Below are 14466 nucleotides of genomic sequence, written 5' to 3'. Positions count from 1 at the left end.
GCCAGGACATGGAAGCAACAGATGTCCATCAACAGATGAATGGATAAAGAAGATGTGGCACATATATACAATGGAATATTACTCAGCCATGAAAAGAAATGAAATTGAGTTATTTGTAATGAGGTGGATAGACCTAGAGTCTGTCATACGGAGTGAAGTAAGTCAGAAAAAGAAAAACAAATACCTTATGCTAACACATATATATGGAATCTAAAAAAAGAAAAAAAATGGTTCTGATGAACCTAGGGGCAGGACAGGAATAAAGACACAGGACGTAGAGAATGGACTTGAGGACACGGGGATGGGGAAGGGTAAGCTGGGACGAAGTGAGAGACTGACATGGACATATATACACTACCAAATGTAAAATAGATAGCTAGTGGGAAGCAGCCGCATAGCACAGGGAGATCAGCTCAGGGCTTTGTGACCACCTAGAGGGGTGGGATAGGGAGGGTGGGAGGGAGATGCAAGAGGGAGGAGATATGGGGATATATGGATACGTATAGCTGATTCACTTTTTTATACAGCAGAAACTAACACAACATTATAAAGAAATTATACTCCAGTGCGCCACCAGGGAAGCCCCTCCAATAAAGATGTATAGAAAAAAGAGTGGCCCCCACTCTCCACAACTAGAGAAAGCCTGTGTGCAGCAACAAAGACCCAACACAGCCAAAATAAATAAATTTATAAAAATAATAATAACACCACCTACTTCAGAGGGTTGTTGTGAGAATTAAATAAGTTCCTCCATGTAAAGCAGTACATGGTCTCACTCAACAGATAGTAGTTGTTGTTTAACTATTATTGAGATTATGGAGTCAAGACTTGGAAGGACCAAAGTGACCTGGTCTGACATCCCTACAACAACTTCCAGTTGCTTAAACTGCAAAGGAATCATCCTTGCTCCATGAGGGGCTTGTTCTTTCATGAAGACATTCATGATTAGAAATGTCTTCCTAATATATTTGGCTAAATCTGGCTCCCACGACACACATCCTCCCCCAGGTCTATTTCTGCCCTGGAAGAGAGACTGAATAAAGCCAGTCTCTCGCTCCCAGCAGTGCTTCCAAGCCGAGGAGGAGCCCTGCCCTTTGTGCCCCTTCCAGGGCCCCCTCACTACTCAGCATCCCTGTCCCTAGAAGCCCAGAACAGGATGCAGGCATCCAGCTGGACCCTGCCACTTCCCTGACCTCGGCTAATATTAATGCAAAGGTGATCCCCTTTTGTCTTACATTGACAGAATGGAAGGAGAAAAGACATGGGAAGCATAATATTGAAAATAAAAAGGACAGTTGTGTTTGGAGCACTTTGTGATGTGATGAATCTCAGTTCGTGACACTTGGCGATTTCTCAGCTTCAACCCCCAACTCATTCTCCCTGACAGCCACAGCTTCCCCGGAGTGAGGTCTTTGTCCTGGTTTCTGTTCTAGGGGCTTCTGTGCAGTAACCCTCCTTTTCTAGCACACTCAGGCACTGAGAGTAATCCGGGCAAACAGGACTGTGGTCAAAACACATTTCTGTCCAGAGGACCACGTAGCACGTGGGCCAGACCTGCCTGGAGCCCTCCTCCATCAGTGTTGATCTCTGCATCGTGTCCACACTACATCCAGGAGAGAACCAGGCTCTGGGCCAACTTCCCACAGAAGCAGAGTCGGTGTGTTAAGCATCTTTATCGCCCAGAGGCTGCAGGGAGCTGGGACCACTCAGGGAGCCGTCTCCACGCCAAAGGAAGATGTTACTGGGCAGCAGGAAGGACACAGTGCAGGGTTGTTGTCTCATCAGATTCTTTTGAATGCGTGGAAGTGTCCTGGAAAGTTAAAGCTTTATTCCAAGTCTGGGCTAATTGCGTCTCCCTCTGTGCACTCATTCTCTGCCCTTACCAATTTAGACTTACCACTGCATTGCAATTGTCTGGTTACTGGTCTAGATCTTTCCCTAATGCGTGAGCTCCTTGTGGGTAGGGATGCATCTCTCTTATTATTTCGATTCCCCAGGAGCTAGCACAGTGCCCAGAGATAGCAGGTGATTGTGGGTATTTGTTGAATGAATTGATTACATGAATGACCAGCACTTACCACCTGATCCACATTTTTTTTTTTTTTTTGGCTGTATAAGGTGGCATGTGAGATTTTAGTTCCCCGACCAGGGATTAAACTCACACCCCCTGCATTGGAAGCTTGGATACCTAACCACTGGACCACCAGGGAAGTCCCCACATTGTGTACTTTCAGTGAAGCTGCACAGCCATGGGTGGACTCCCAGTTTCAAGATGGTGGGATAAGATTTTCTTCTTAGGAATCACACAAGGACAAAAAAGAAGAAACATGAACAGACTTCATTTTCAATGAAACAGGAGACAACTGTAAGACTAACCCCAATGTAGAAAAACTCAAGTACATAGAGAAATGTAAATGACCCAGCAGAGGGAAGCAAGACAAACTCAAGGATCTGCATGATTGGCTGGAGGGACCTACAATTTGCTCTACAGAACCCCACAAAGGTTCAGGAACAGGAAGTCTCAAGCTCTCACATTAGATAGAGGCTGAACAGGGAATGAAAATAGAAAAAAAAATTTTTTTAATCTCTTTAAAGAGTACACAGAGTCCATCAACTGATGAAGAGATAAACAAGATGTCATATATCCATACAATGGAATATTATTCAGCTTATCAAAAAATGAAGTACTGATTCATGCTGCAACAGAGATGAAACTTGAAAACATTGTACTAAGTGAAAGAAGCCAGACACAAAAGGTTACATATTGTATGAGTCTATTTATATAAAATGCCCAGACTAGGCAAATCTAGAGAGACAGAGAGTATATTAGTGGTTGCCAGAGGCTGAGGAGGGTGGAGTGGAAAGTGACTGCTAATGGGTACAGGGCTTCTCTTTGGGGTGATGAAAATATTCTGGAATTAGAGAGAGGTGTTAGTTGTACAACCTTGTAAATATACTACAAGCAACTGAACTGCGTACTTTAAAGGGATAAATTTTGTAATATGTGAATTATATCTCAATTTTTTAAAAAAGAGTACACAGAATTTCTGATCAGCTTTTTCTGATTTAAATTTGAACTGGGAGACAAGGATCACCAGAATCTTGAAGAACATCTTGACCATGAAAGACAGAGACAAAAACATACAAAGACCATAAAGAAACTCAGAGCAGAGATAATGCAGGGCTCAGAAGAAAACTTCAAATATTTATAATTAATATGCCCTGCATGATAAGAGAAGAAAGAAATTGCTCCCATGAAGCAAGAGCACGAATAGAGAAGCCAAAGAACAAGAAATTCTTAGAATAAAATTTTTTGTTTAATTATAGCTGAAATAAACCTTTCAATAAAAGGATTAGAAGATTAAATTGTGTGTCCTCCTGAAATACCCTCCCCCAATAAAAAGTCAAAGAGAGGGCAAAAGGTGAGAAAAGATTAAGACGAAATTATATATATATTTTTTATTGGAGTATAGTTGCTTTACAATGTTGTGTTAGTTTCTGCTGTACAGCAAAGTGAATCAGTTATATGTATACATATATCCACTCATTTTTAGATTTCCTTCCCTTTTACCACAGATCCCTGAGTAGACTTCCCTATGCTATACAGTAGGTTCTCATTAGTTATGTTTTATACATAGCAGTGTATATATGTCAGTCCCAATCTCCCAATTTGTCCCACCCTCCATCTCTCCTTGGTAACCATAAGTTTGTTCTCTACATCTGTGACTCTATTTCTGCTTTGCAGATAGGTTCATCTGTACCATTTTTCTAGATTCCACATATAAGTGGTATTATATGATATTTGTTTTTCTCTTTCTGACTTACTTCACTTTGTATGACAGTCTCTAGGTCTATCCACGTCTCTGAAAATGGCACTATTTCATTCCTTTCCATGGCTGAGTAATATTCCATTGTATGTATGTACCACATCTTCTTTATCCATTTCTCTGTTGATGAATGTTTAGGTGGCTTGCTTCCAAAAAAAATTTTTTTAACTTTTTTTTTTAATTATAGAATCAATTCAGGAAACCTAACATGAAATCCAAGTTATAGGCATTCCAGAAAATGAGGGCAGATAAAATGGTGAAAGGAAAATTATCATAAAAGAATAAAGAAAACTTCACAAAAATTGTAGGATATAAGTCTCCAGATTTTAAAAGCCCTCAAAGTTCCCAGCACAATAAATGAGAAAATAATCTTATGAAGGAATATCATTCTGAAACTGCAGAACAGCAAGAATAAATAAAAGATGCTGACAGCACCTACAGAGAAAAAAACTAAGTCACATACAAAAAGATCAAGAAATGAAATGGTAACCAACTTCTCAACAGCTAGAGAAAAATGGAGAATGACTTCAAAATCTTAGGAAGATTTGAATGAATTTCAACCTCTGTATCCTGCCAGACTATAAGTGAAAAGATTAAAATTAAGACATTTTAAGTATGAGAGATCTGAAGATCTGAGAGATCTGAAGAATTCACCTCTTGTAAACCCTTTCTGAGAAAACTACTGAAGGATATTCTCCAAGAAAACAAGGGATCAAGGGGGAAAGGAACCAACACAAAAGAAAGGCAAACAGACATCCAGGAAGAAAGGCAAACAGATATCCCAGGAAGGAAGGAAGGGAAATACCAAGACAACCAACAGCTGTGCAGAAAGTTTAAGAAGCAGGAGGAGGGAAGGCTTTGAGAAAAATACTGAGCTGATGAATTCCCTAATAGGTTTGACCATATAAAAAATTGTATGGGGAGGTTTACAGGTCTGTTGAAGGGCAGGACATGATTGGTCAAATATTCAAAGAAAAATTAGCAAACAAAAATACTGTACAAGAAAGGAAATTTAATCACAGTAGACTATCAGATACAATAGCGAACAATGCTTACGAAGTCATAAAATGTAAATACTGAATAAGGATTTTATAAAATATTTAGATAATTATATTGTAGGGAAAGGGAAAGAGAAGGTATAAGTGAGCTAAAATCTTCATCTGCCATGCATCAAATTAATGAATCAAGCGATAGCTTAATAGACATACTATTTAGAAACATGGAAGCAATGCCAGAATAAATAGTTAACTGGGTTGAAAGATATTCTTTCTGGGAGAAGGGGGTCAGCATTAGTTGAGTGGCCTGGGCGGAGAGGGGAGGGCAAGATAATTTTGACAAAATTTTAAAAATTATCTTAAGTGCACTGACTTTGAAGTCTAGACATGATTTGACCTTGTTCTGCCATTTCCAAGCTGGATGACCTTGAGTGAGTTCTTTCCTTTCTCTGGCCTCAGTTTCTTCTGTGTTAATAATCCCCACCTAGTCCACAACAAGGACACAATGTATTCACAGATGGTAAATAAATGGGAGATCTCTTCTCACTCCTCCTGTTTCACATGAATGGCATCTTGTTTCTTCTAGGGGGCAGGGACTCTGCTTCTTTCATAACCCACCCACCCAGCACCCAGCAAAGTATGTGAAAAGTATATCATCTGACAAAACTGCCAAATTGAATAAATTGGCTATTATGACTTATCGGTCATCTGAGAGAAAGTATTTCATTGAGGGTTAATTATAAGAAAACAGAGATATATCATTATAATAAACCATTACTACCCAGTCCTTTTCATTGCTCCCACAGAAACAGAGTTCTATGGGTTTGGATAAAATAAAAGACTGCAAAATAATCCTGTATGGCCAATAATTTCTAGCCATCCTTTTTTAATAAAAGCCCCTGTGGCCAAAGCTACTAATTATCCACCAGTCTCGTTTTCCTCCATCTTCCTTTTAATCATAGAACACCCACCCAACCCTGGCTGCCCAGGTAAAGGCTACATTTCCCAGCCTCCTTTGCAGCCAGGGGTGGCCCCTGACCCAGTGCTTACAATGACTTGAGAAGATGGGATGTGTGTGACTTCCACATCACTTCCTCAAAAGAAAACTGCCTACCCTCCACATCCTTTCTCTTTCCCCCATCACACAGCTTGGTTCATGGACATGATGACCAACAAGACAGAAGGAGTCTGAGGCCCCAGATGATGTAGGGGAGCAGAGCTGCCTTCCTGACCCACAGCCCAGCTACTGAGAATCCCCAGCCTGTCTTACTCAAGTGTTGACTGTGAACTCCTGGCACTGGATGTGACAGGAAAACACAAAAGCCAGTTACAGAGGGACTCCTTGCTTCATTCAGTTCTACTCAAGCACCAAGGAAAGTTTGTCCTTAATTAATTTGTATAGGTAATACATACACACATGCTTCCAAACTCAAAATATGCAAAAATGTATATTACGAGAAGTCTCCCTTGATTCTGTTGTGTTTCTTGTTTTGGTTTGGTTTTTGTTTTTTGCTGTTTTTTTTGGGGGGGGGGGTTGTTTGTTTGTTTGTTTGCCATGCCTCATAGCTTGTGGGATCTTAGTTCCTCCAACCAGAGATTAACCTGGGCCCTCAGCTGTGAAACCACAGAGTCCTAACCACTGGACAGTCAGGGAATTCCCAAGTCTCCCTTGATTCTAAGTTCACATGGCCAGATCCCATCCCACCCTCAGCCCCCAGGTAACTACTGTTATTGGTTTCTTGTGGATTCTTCAATAATTTCTTTATGCATGTATAAATATAGATGCTTATATTTGCTTCTTATTTACACAAAATAGTTTTCTACATTCTACACCCACCTCTCTACAGTGGTACCACTTCTGGGAATCTATTCTTAGAAAATAACTAGAAATGTTGCTGTATGACCAAAGATATTAATTGCAGTGTTATTTATAATAGTTCTAGAAAGAAAGGAAAAGAAAGAAAGAAAAAGAAAGAAAGAAAGAAAGAAAGAAAGAAAGAAAGAAAGAAAGAAAGAAAGAAAGAAAGAAAGAAAGAAAGAAAGAAAAAGAAAGAAAGAGAGAAAAGGAGGGAGGGAGGGAGGGAGGAAAGAAGGAAGGAAGGAAGGGAGAAACCTTTAATGCACACAAACAAGAAACTTAGCTACCAAGATTAAATTTGTAAAAAGTATTCCATGGCATGGGAAAATGCTTATGATTTTATACTAAGTGGAATAATCAGATCAGAAATACAATGTGTCTTCAGCTATGTAAAAAATACATATAGAAAATGAAAGGAAAACACCACACCTCCATATCAGCAGTGCTTTTTTTCAATCGGCGCAATTGTTTCTTCTTCTGCTCCTCTGTTTCCCAAAATGACAGCAATGAGCTTATAGTTCTTCTACATAATAGGGGAGGGCATAAGACAGGGGAGGGAGACATATACCCACCCACCTCCTTCCAGAGGTACCTCCAAGGTGTCTGGGCGCCTTCATGTCAAAGCGACCCTGAACTGGGAGGGTTAGAGTAATGGCTGGATTGCATTTTCCTTTACTCTGCTTGGAACTCCTCAGCCCCAGGCCTTGATGCTACCTTCTCCTTTGCTTCTGTTCAGCTTGCTCCCCAGATGATCTCTTGTCCCATAAAGCTGAGCTGGGAAATCACCGTTCCAGGTTAAGATAGGTGCATCAGAGACAGAGTCTTTGTACAAGTGGGTTGGAGCTTTCATTGTATCTCTCCTTTCACCCCAAAGAATGAATATTCCCCAGATAAAATGCTGCGCTGTCTTCTCCTGTCAATCAAGAAGTTTCTCCTTTATATGTAAGTATCATGATTTCCTTATGGGGTACACGCTGTTCTGATTTTTGTTTTTGATCAAATGCCTGTTTGGGAAGAGATGAAAGTATTTAGTCTATTAGATTTGCACTGCTGGATTTTCTTTTTATAAGTGTAACCTTGACAGCTGTCTTATTATTTATCCTGTAAGATAAATCTATCAATTAAAGTTTGATAATTTTTAAAAAAAAAAGAAGTTTCTCCTTTGCCACCACCCACCTCGGCTTCCCCATCGGCCCACACCCACCAATAAGCCCCCATCCAGGTATGTCCACCCCATATGCCAGCGCAGCATGGTTCCATGAATTTCCCACATTTTCCCATCTTTCTTTGAGTTAGGCCAGAATTTTTCCAATGCATGATTGATTATTACCTGGATTTTTTTAAAACTTAATAAGTATTGACTTTAAAGTATATTATGACAAAATACAACTAGGGTCTCAAACCCATGATTTTTGGGACATTATTACTTGGGGCAAGGCTAAAATAAAAAAACATGTAGGTCCATTTCAATAAAATAGTATTTCAATAAATATATTATTTACTATGTTTATCTTTATTTATATACCTTTATTTATACATGATTTATCTTACCAGGTTATGGCAAACAGTGGGGTTTAGGAAACTCTACATTAGGGTATTAATATTTTTTAATGTTTTAATGCATACCTGGAAGGGATAATTCATTATCATCCTGGAGATTCCCCACCCCAAGAGGCAGGCCTGGGCAAAGAAGCACAGACAGAAGGGGAGCCCCACTAGGGGTATATGGGAGGCCACGGTGAATATATTGTTTTCCCTCACACACCCCAGGTAAACCGCAGGGGGGCAGAATTCCACCAGGCTCTATCCGGAGCATCTTCCTGACCCGGTCTGAAAGCACCCAAAGTGGGCAGCCAAGGCGTGGCATTGTCCCCTTTCACCCAGGAGAAGGCATGAGTCTGCAAGCAACATTCCCTGGGTGGTGGAAGAAGCCCCTTCACCACGCCGCGGGGCCGGGAGCAAATCCCACTTGCTAAATGATAGACTGCATTTTTAAGTCACCTGATGAGGTCATCCAGCCCAATCCTCGTGAGATATAACATACTTTTGAAAAATCTCTCCATTTCCTGAAAGGAGAGCTGGCAAGCCAGGATCTCCCCAGCTCCTCCAAGGCAGAGGGGGCGGAAAGAGGGGTGGAAACAAAGACGGACCAAGCTAAATAGAGCAGGGCCTTTTAATCCCCCTGCACTTAAGTTTGGGACTCTCGGGCACTTGGCGCTTTTCCGGGCCGCCTAAAACGAGGGCCCTTCAGCACTCCTCACGTGCGAGCAGGGGAGTACACATGGGTGGGAGTGGAACAGGGGTGGGGGGCAGGCAAGCGGCCTCCTAGACTCGAAGTCTTCAGGGGATTAGGACAGTGACAGGCGTCTTCTGCAGGGAACACTGCCAGCGTCCCCACCCACGCCTCCCGGAGCCTGGGTCCAGCCTTTGCCACTACCCCAGAGCCCAGCCTCTCTGTGTGTCTCAGTTCACATCTCTAAACATTTGGGGAAGGGGGCGGAGGGCTTGGCAGGTCTGGTCCCCACCAACTGCCACCTTGCCGGCTGTGAGCAGAACAGCAGGTGGGTCCACGAGGAAGGCGCAGTTTGCCTATGTTGGCATCTGGCGGCATCACGCTGCAGTTTCCACGATATAAATACAGGGAGTGAAAATAGCTAATCCCAGATAACAGCAGTGTAATCACCCAGCGCCCGGCCTGGAATCCCGGAGAATTTGGAGGGAGCAGCTGTGGGGTCTGCCCCCTTCAGCAGCCCACTGCCCCTGGGTGGCCCGGGCTGAGAGTGTAAGCCAGCGTAAAGCTGGGGGTTGGGGTAGGGGGGCGGGGAGCAACTGGAAGACAGAGACCTGATGAAAAACACCTCTAATCGCCACTCTGTCTGGGAAGAGATGATTTTTCTAGAAGCAGCATGAAAATTCTGAGCTTGCAGCAATGAGAACCTGGTCTCCCAGTCTTAGTTGAGACATGTGATGATATACAAGGAATCATCTAGATTTGTAGTTGTTTTTTTTTTTTAAACTTCTGGGTATTATTACCATCACTGGTGTCATTATGGTCCTCCAATCTGGGAGGTCGGAGCCTCTCCCATGTCCCTCCCACATTCTGGTCCTGAGTGCCAGGGTGGTCGGTCTGTGGCCGCCAACCACAGGCTCTTGAGCTCAGATCTGACACGCTGGCTGCCCTGAGTGGTTGCCACTGAGGTTCCAAATGATGCCACCTCTGCTCCTGCGGAGACCACCGTCCTTCTGGGAGAAGCTGCTGGGCTTGCTGTTCTCAGCCATTCTGTTCAAGCAGCACATTTAATTAGGGCTGGTGGAGATGGTGTAAACAGCTCGGGCCTCCCCTGCCCGGTTCACTGTGCTCCTTGATTCTCTGCTTGATGGACAAGCAATCCCCAGCCTCCAGTCATGTCTACCCCCACATTCTCTGTGGTCCGTCCTGACTTCCCAGTTGTGTTTCTGAAGGGCCCTGCACACTCATCCCTTCTGATGGTCGTGAGGCGCTCTCCTGCTCAGACTCGGCTGCAAACAGAGCCCGGCGATCCTGGAGTCGGCTCAGGCTGGGCCGCAGTGGATGGACGCTGATGGGGGAGGCCACAGAGGGGCTCAGAAACAAGGGTGGCAGCTGGGCCTCAGAGATATGTCCTTCGTGAGTTTGGGTACATTTGATTCCTTATGGAAGCATCATGACCATCCTCTGTCTATCCAGGAAAAGCGGTGGTGGTGGTGGGGGGGGAATAGTCCAGAGTAAACCAGAAAGAATAGGAAATAGAATCATTTGTCATCTCTGCACAAACCAGGGGTGGCAGCGAACAAGACTCCTCCTGATTGTCTTCTGAGAGGCTGTTCTCTGATTCTCTCGATTGGAGAATCCAACTCATTATGAATAACGTTATTTCTGTTTGGAGTTTCATGTCGCTTTATCACACAGACTTTCATATAGTCACTGCAGAAGAAAGTCACTGTGTTCTCTCCCCGTAATATAATCGTAAAGACCAGCCACAAATGTCTCAGTGAAGAGCAAACCCTGAGCTGTACGAGTGTCTGATCCCCCGACTCAAGGTGGCAAATGGAATAGATGGAAGGTTTGCCCACCTCAGAGCCCCCAGGCCCATGGGAGATGGAGACCCTGTCGAAAGAGGGGGCTGTGAGGCTGAAAGGCCACCAGGGCCACCACAGGAAGCTCAGACACCAAGATCAAATTCGAAAAGAGTATTTGATGACATGGGGAAATGCTTATAATTTTATACTAAGTGGAAAAATTGCATATTATGTGGTCTCCGTTATGTAAAATATACATGTAAAAAGATAACAAAGCCACACACCTAATATTTTCCTGGCTTTTTAAATTTTTTCAAATTTTTTGGCCACGCCGCGCAGCATATAGGGTCTTTGTTCCCCAACCAGGGATCGAACCCGCGCCCCCCACCTTGGAAGCACGAAGTCTTAACCACTGGACCGCCTTTCCTGGCTTTTTGTTGCTTAGTAAGACTATAACTTTTTTCTTCTGTTGCATGAACTCATGATGCCATGGGTTTCTCCCCAGTTTCTTTTCTAAAGAAGTAGCATTGGGCCTGAAAATCACCTGTGCATGAAAGAAACCCATGATTTCTTGGATATGATTGTTTTGGTTAAGGCTGAGAAAAGTTTTCAAGTTAAAAAATATAAAAGAGTCAAATTAAAATATTCGATTAAAAGTAAATTAAAATTTTAAATAAAAATAATATTGGCCTAGTTGTGGCAAACAACTGATGCTTAGGAAACATTACATTAGGGTATTAACTTTAAAAAAATGTACCAGTATCTGACTTGGTGAGGGATAATTCATTTCCACTCTTGAGATTCCTGGCCCATAAAGGGTACCCACAGAAGGAATCAGAGAGAGGGACAGAGCTCCACAATGAGCATGTGGAAGGCCTGGAGGCCCCTCAACAGAGGTCAAAGCTCAGCTCCCTCTTCAACCCTGGGTGAATCCATGAGGCTCCAGATGGAGTTCCTTCCTGGTCCAGTTGGCTTCAACCTTGGTCCAGATACTGCTCATCTGCCACAGACCCTTGGTAACAGACTCCAGAAGACTGACATCAAAGATGACATTTGAGATCATAACTACAGTGCATCCTAACTATATCTGAATCTCTTCCTCCTCATAATAAAAGGTTTTCCTTAGATATTTAACAGAAATGAACCCCAAACTCACAAGAGAATAAAAGGAAATGCTATTTGTTAAATGCATACAGTGTGCCAAAAACTATATTAGAAACAGGATACATTTTATTTACTGCAGCCCTCACAACAGCTAAGAGATGGATCTCACAGCAGACACTTGACAGATGAGAAAACTGACCCTCAGAGAGTTTAAATAATTCATCCAAGGTTAGCCAGCTAGAAGTGGCCAAGCAAAGATTCAGACCTACTGAATCTGACACCAAGGTCTTTGCACCAAACTACATTGCACCCTGCCTCTGAAAGGACTTACCTACGTACAGAAGGCAACGAGGAGGTAAGAGGAGGAGGGGGAACATGAGCTGAGGTTGACAAGTTTCCCAGTAGCTGACAATATTTCTCCCCAGATGTTTCAACATTGGGGAGACCCATGAGCCCAGAAAAAGAAAGTCAGAGAAGGAAAAGGAACAAAGGCTCAAAAGCAAAGGCATGGGGAAGCACTGTGGAATTAGCTTCCTGGCTCTGCACTTGTTGGGCCACTGCCTACTGGCCGGTATGTAAATGTGGGTTTCACCGCATATGAAATCAACAGACCCAGGTCTTCCATCTCTGCCAGACAGGCAACTCCAGCTGTAATCTAATCACACCCCTTAGAGCCCCAGCCAGCAATCTCTTTCCCTCACCCTGTCACACATGCCATCACGTTGCATCACTGATTCCCCTCACACGCACAGCCCCGGCAGGACACTGGGACCTGTCTTGGCCACACATCCACAGATCGGCAGGGTCAGCCCTGGTTCTGCACAGTGCACCAAGGCCAAAATAAGAGTGAGACACAGAGGGGCCCCTGCGGGTGGCAGGCCTGGCTGGCCGAGGGAGGCCAAGGCTTGGAGGCTTGCTCTTAACTAAGTTCCTTGCTACTGCCCACTGTGGAGCTGCTCATGGAAAGTTATTAGGGATAAAAATGAAAGAAAAGAAAGGATCCAGGCATGATTCCTGAAATGCAATTATTTTTTTTAAAGGATTGAGAAAAAGTATAATAAAAACTCATCTGATGATCCAGATTTATTTGACTGCTGTAATGAACTGTGTACCATTAACTGGCCTGACGCTTGGAAAGTCACAGAAGGGACTGCCTGATGCAAACTGCTTTGACACCATCACCCCGGGCTTGGAGTCAGCATGGGCTCATCTTCCCAACGATTTCAGATGCCTCTGGAAATTTCAGGATGAGGATCAAGGAGAAATGGACTTCAGCACTTTTCATTTATATTGGGTCCCATGTTTCCACGTAGCTTATCTCCTTTGCTTCCATGGTAATCTGTGAGGCAAGTAAGCCCACTGTTATTGTCTTTTCTTTTCTTTTTTTTTTTTTGGCTACACCACACGGCTTGCAGGATCTTAGTTCCCTGACCAGGGACTGAACTTGGGCCCCCGGCAGTGAAAGCTCAGAGTCCTAACCAATGGACCACCAGGGAATTCCCTTATTGTCTTCTTTTAACTAATGAGGAAAGGAAAGCCCAGCGGCCCCACAGTCCTACAAGTACTTTGTGACAGAACTGAGACCGGAACTAAAATCTGGAAGAGTGAACTCGCATTACCAGTTATAGGAAACTAGGTCATTGAGACCACCTGCCATTCTACTGAGGATAATTAGCAATGCTGCAGAACAAGCAAATTCTTAAATGAACAAGTGGAAGAAATTTATGAATTTTCTTGTAATATATAAAGAAGAGAAATATGGCTAATCTCCGTCTGTCACTTTCCCTGGCACATTTAAAATTGGAAGATTATTAATAGACTCAAAGGCAGTAACAAGATTACCCTGCCCCTCTTCTTGGTAAATGTAAAAACAAAGTATTATTTTTTATTATTACTATTAGTCCTATATAGTGACTGCTTTGCCTCAGGTGGGAGGATTTATCACTAAAGCATGCAAAGGTAGAATAAACTGAAAGAAAAATCTATATGTGCTTTTTTTTAGAAGTGGTTTCACTGTAAGAATTTTGTCTGCCAGAGTATCTTTTGAGAAAGAAAAGGGGTACATCCAGTGAAATATATTGTCATCTTAAGTTGTTGTTGTTGTTTATAACCCCTTGTTTATGTTTTTAATAAAACTGAAGATTATTCAAAGTAAAAAGTAAAACAAAAAAACAAACAAAAAACTCGCTTACCATTCTTTGAGCTGCTTTAAGACCTGGGGGCAATTGCTAATTCTGCAAGTGGTGGCTGAGAGGCTGAGTGGTACTTCTGATAGCCTCAAAGGGAAAAGGGGGCGGAGAGGGAATCTGAGGCCCACCAAGAGTAGGATTGGGACTTGCCTTGGATTGGAACTCCAAAGGGATGCTCTCTACAAGTAAGTGTGAACCAGAAGCAGACAGGCCCTTGCAGAGACTACAGCTCAGCTTTAGGTATTCCAAAGCCCTGAAGTTAGATTTAAGTAATCCTTGATTGTTGGTGGCCCAGGAACCTGGCAGAAGCAAACACAAACCTTCTCAGAAGGAAAATAATAGGTCTCAAACTGATTCTGCAAGCAATTTTGCAAAAACAATGCCCAACACACAATAAAAAATACTAAGGCATAAAGGACACAAAGCAGTATTTTAAAAAAAAGAAAAACATAGGA

Source organism: Lagenorhynchus albirostris, chromosome 3 (genome assembly GCF_949774975.1).
Source record: "Lagenorhynchus albirostris chromosome 3, mLagAlb1.1, whole genome shotgun sequence".
Taxonomy (NCBI): Eukaryota; Metazoa; Chordata; class Mammalia; order Artiodactyla; family Delphinidae; genus Lagenorhynchus; species Lagenorhynchus albirostris.
The sequence above is the reverse complement of the archived record's forward strand: the minus strand, read 5'-3'. Positions refer to the sequence as shown.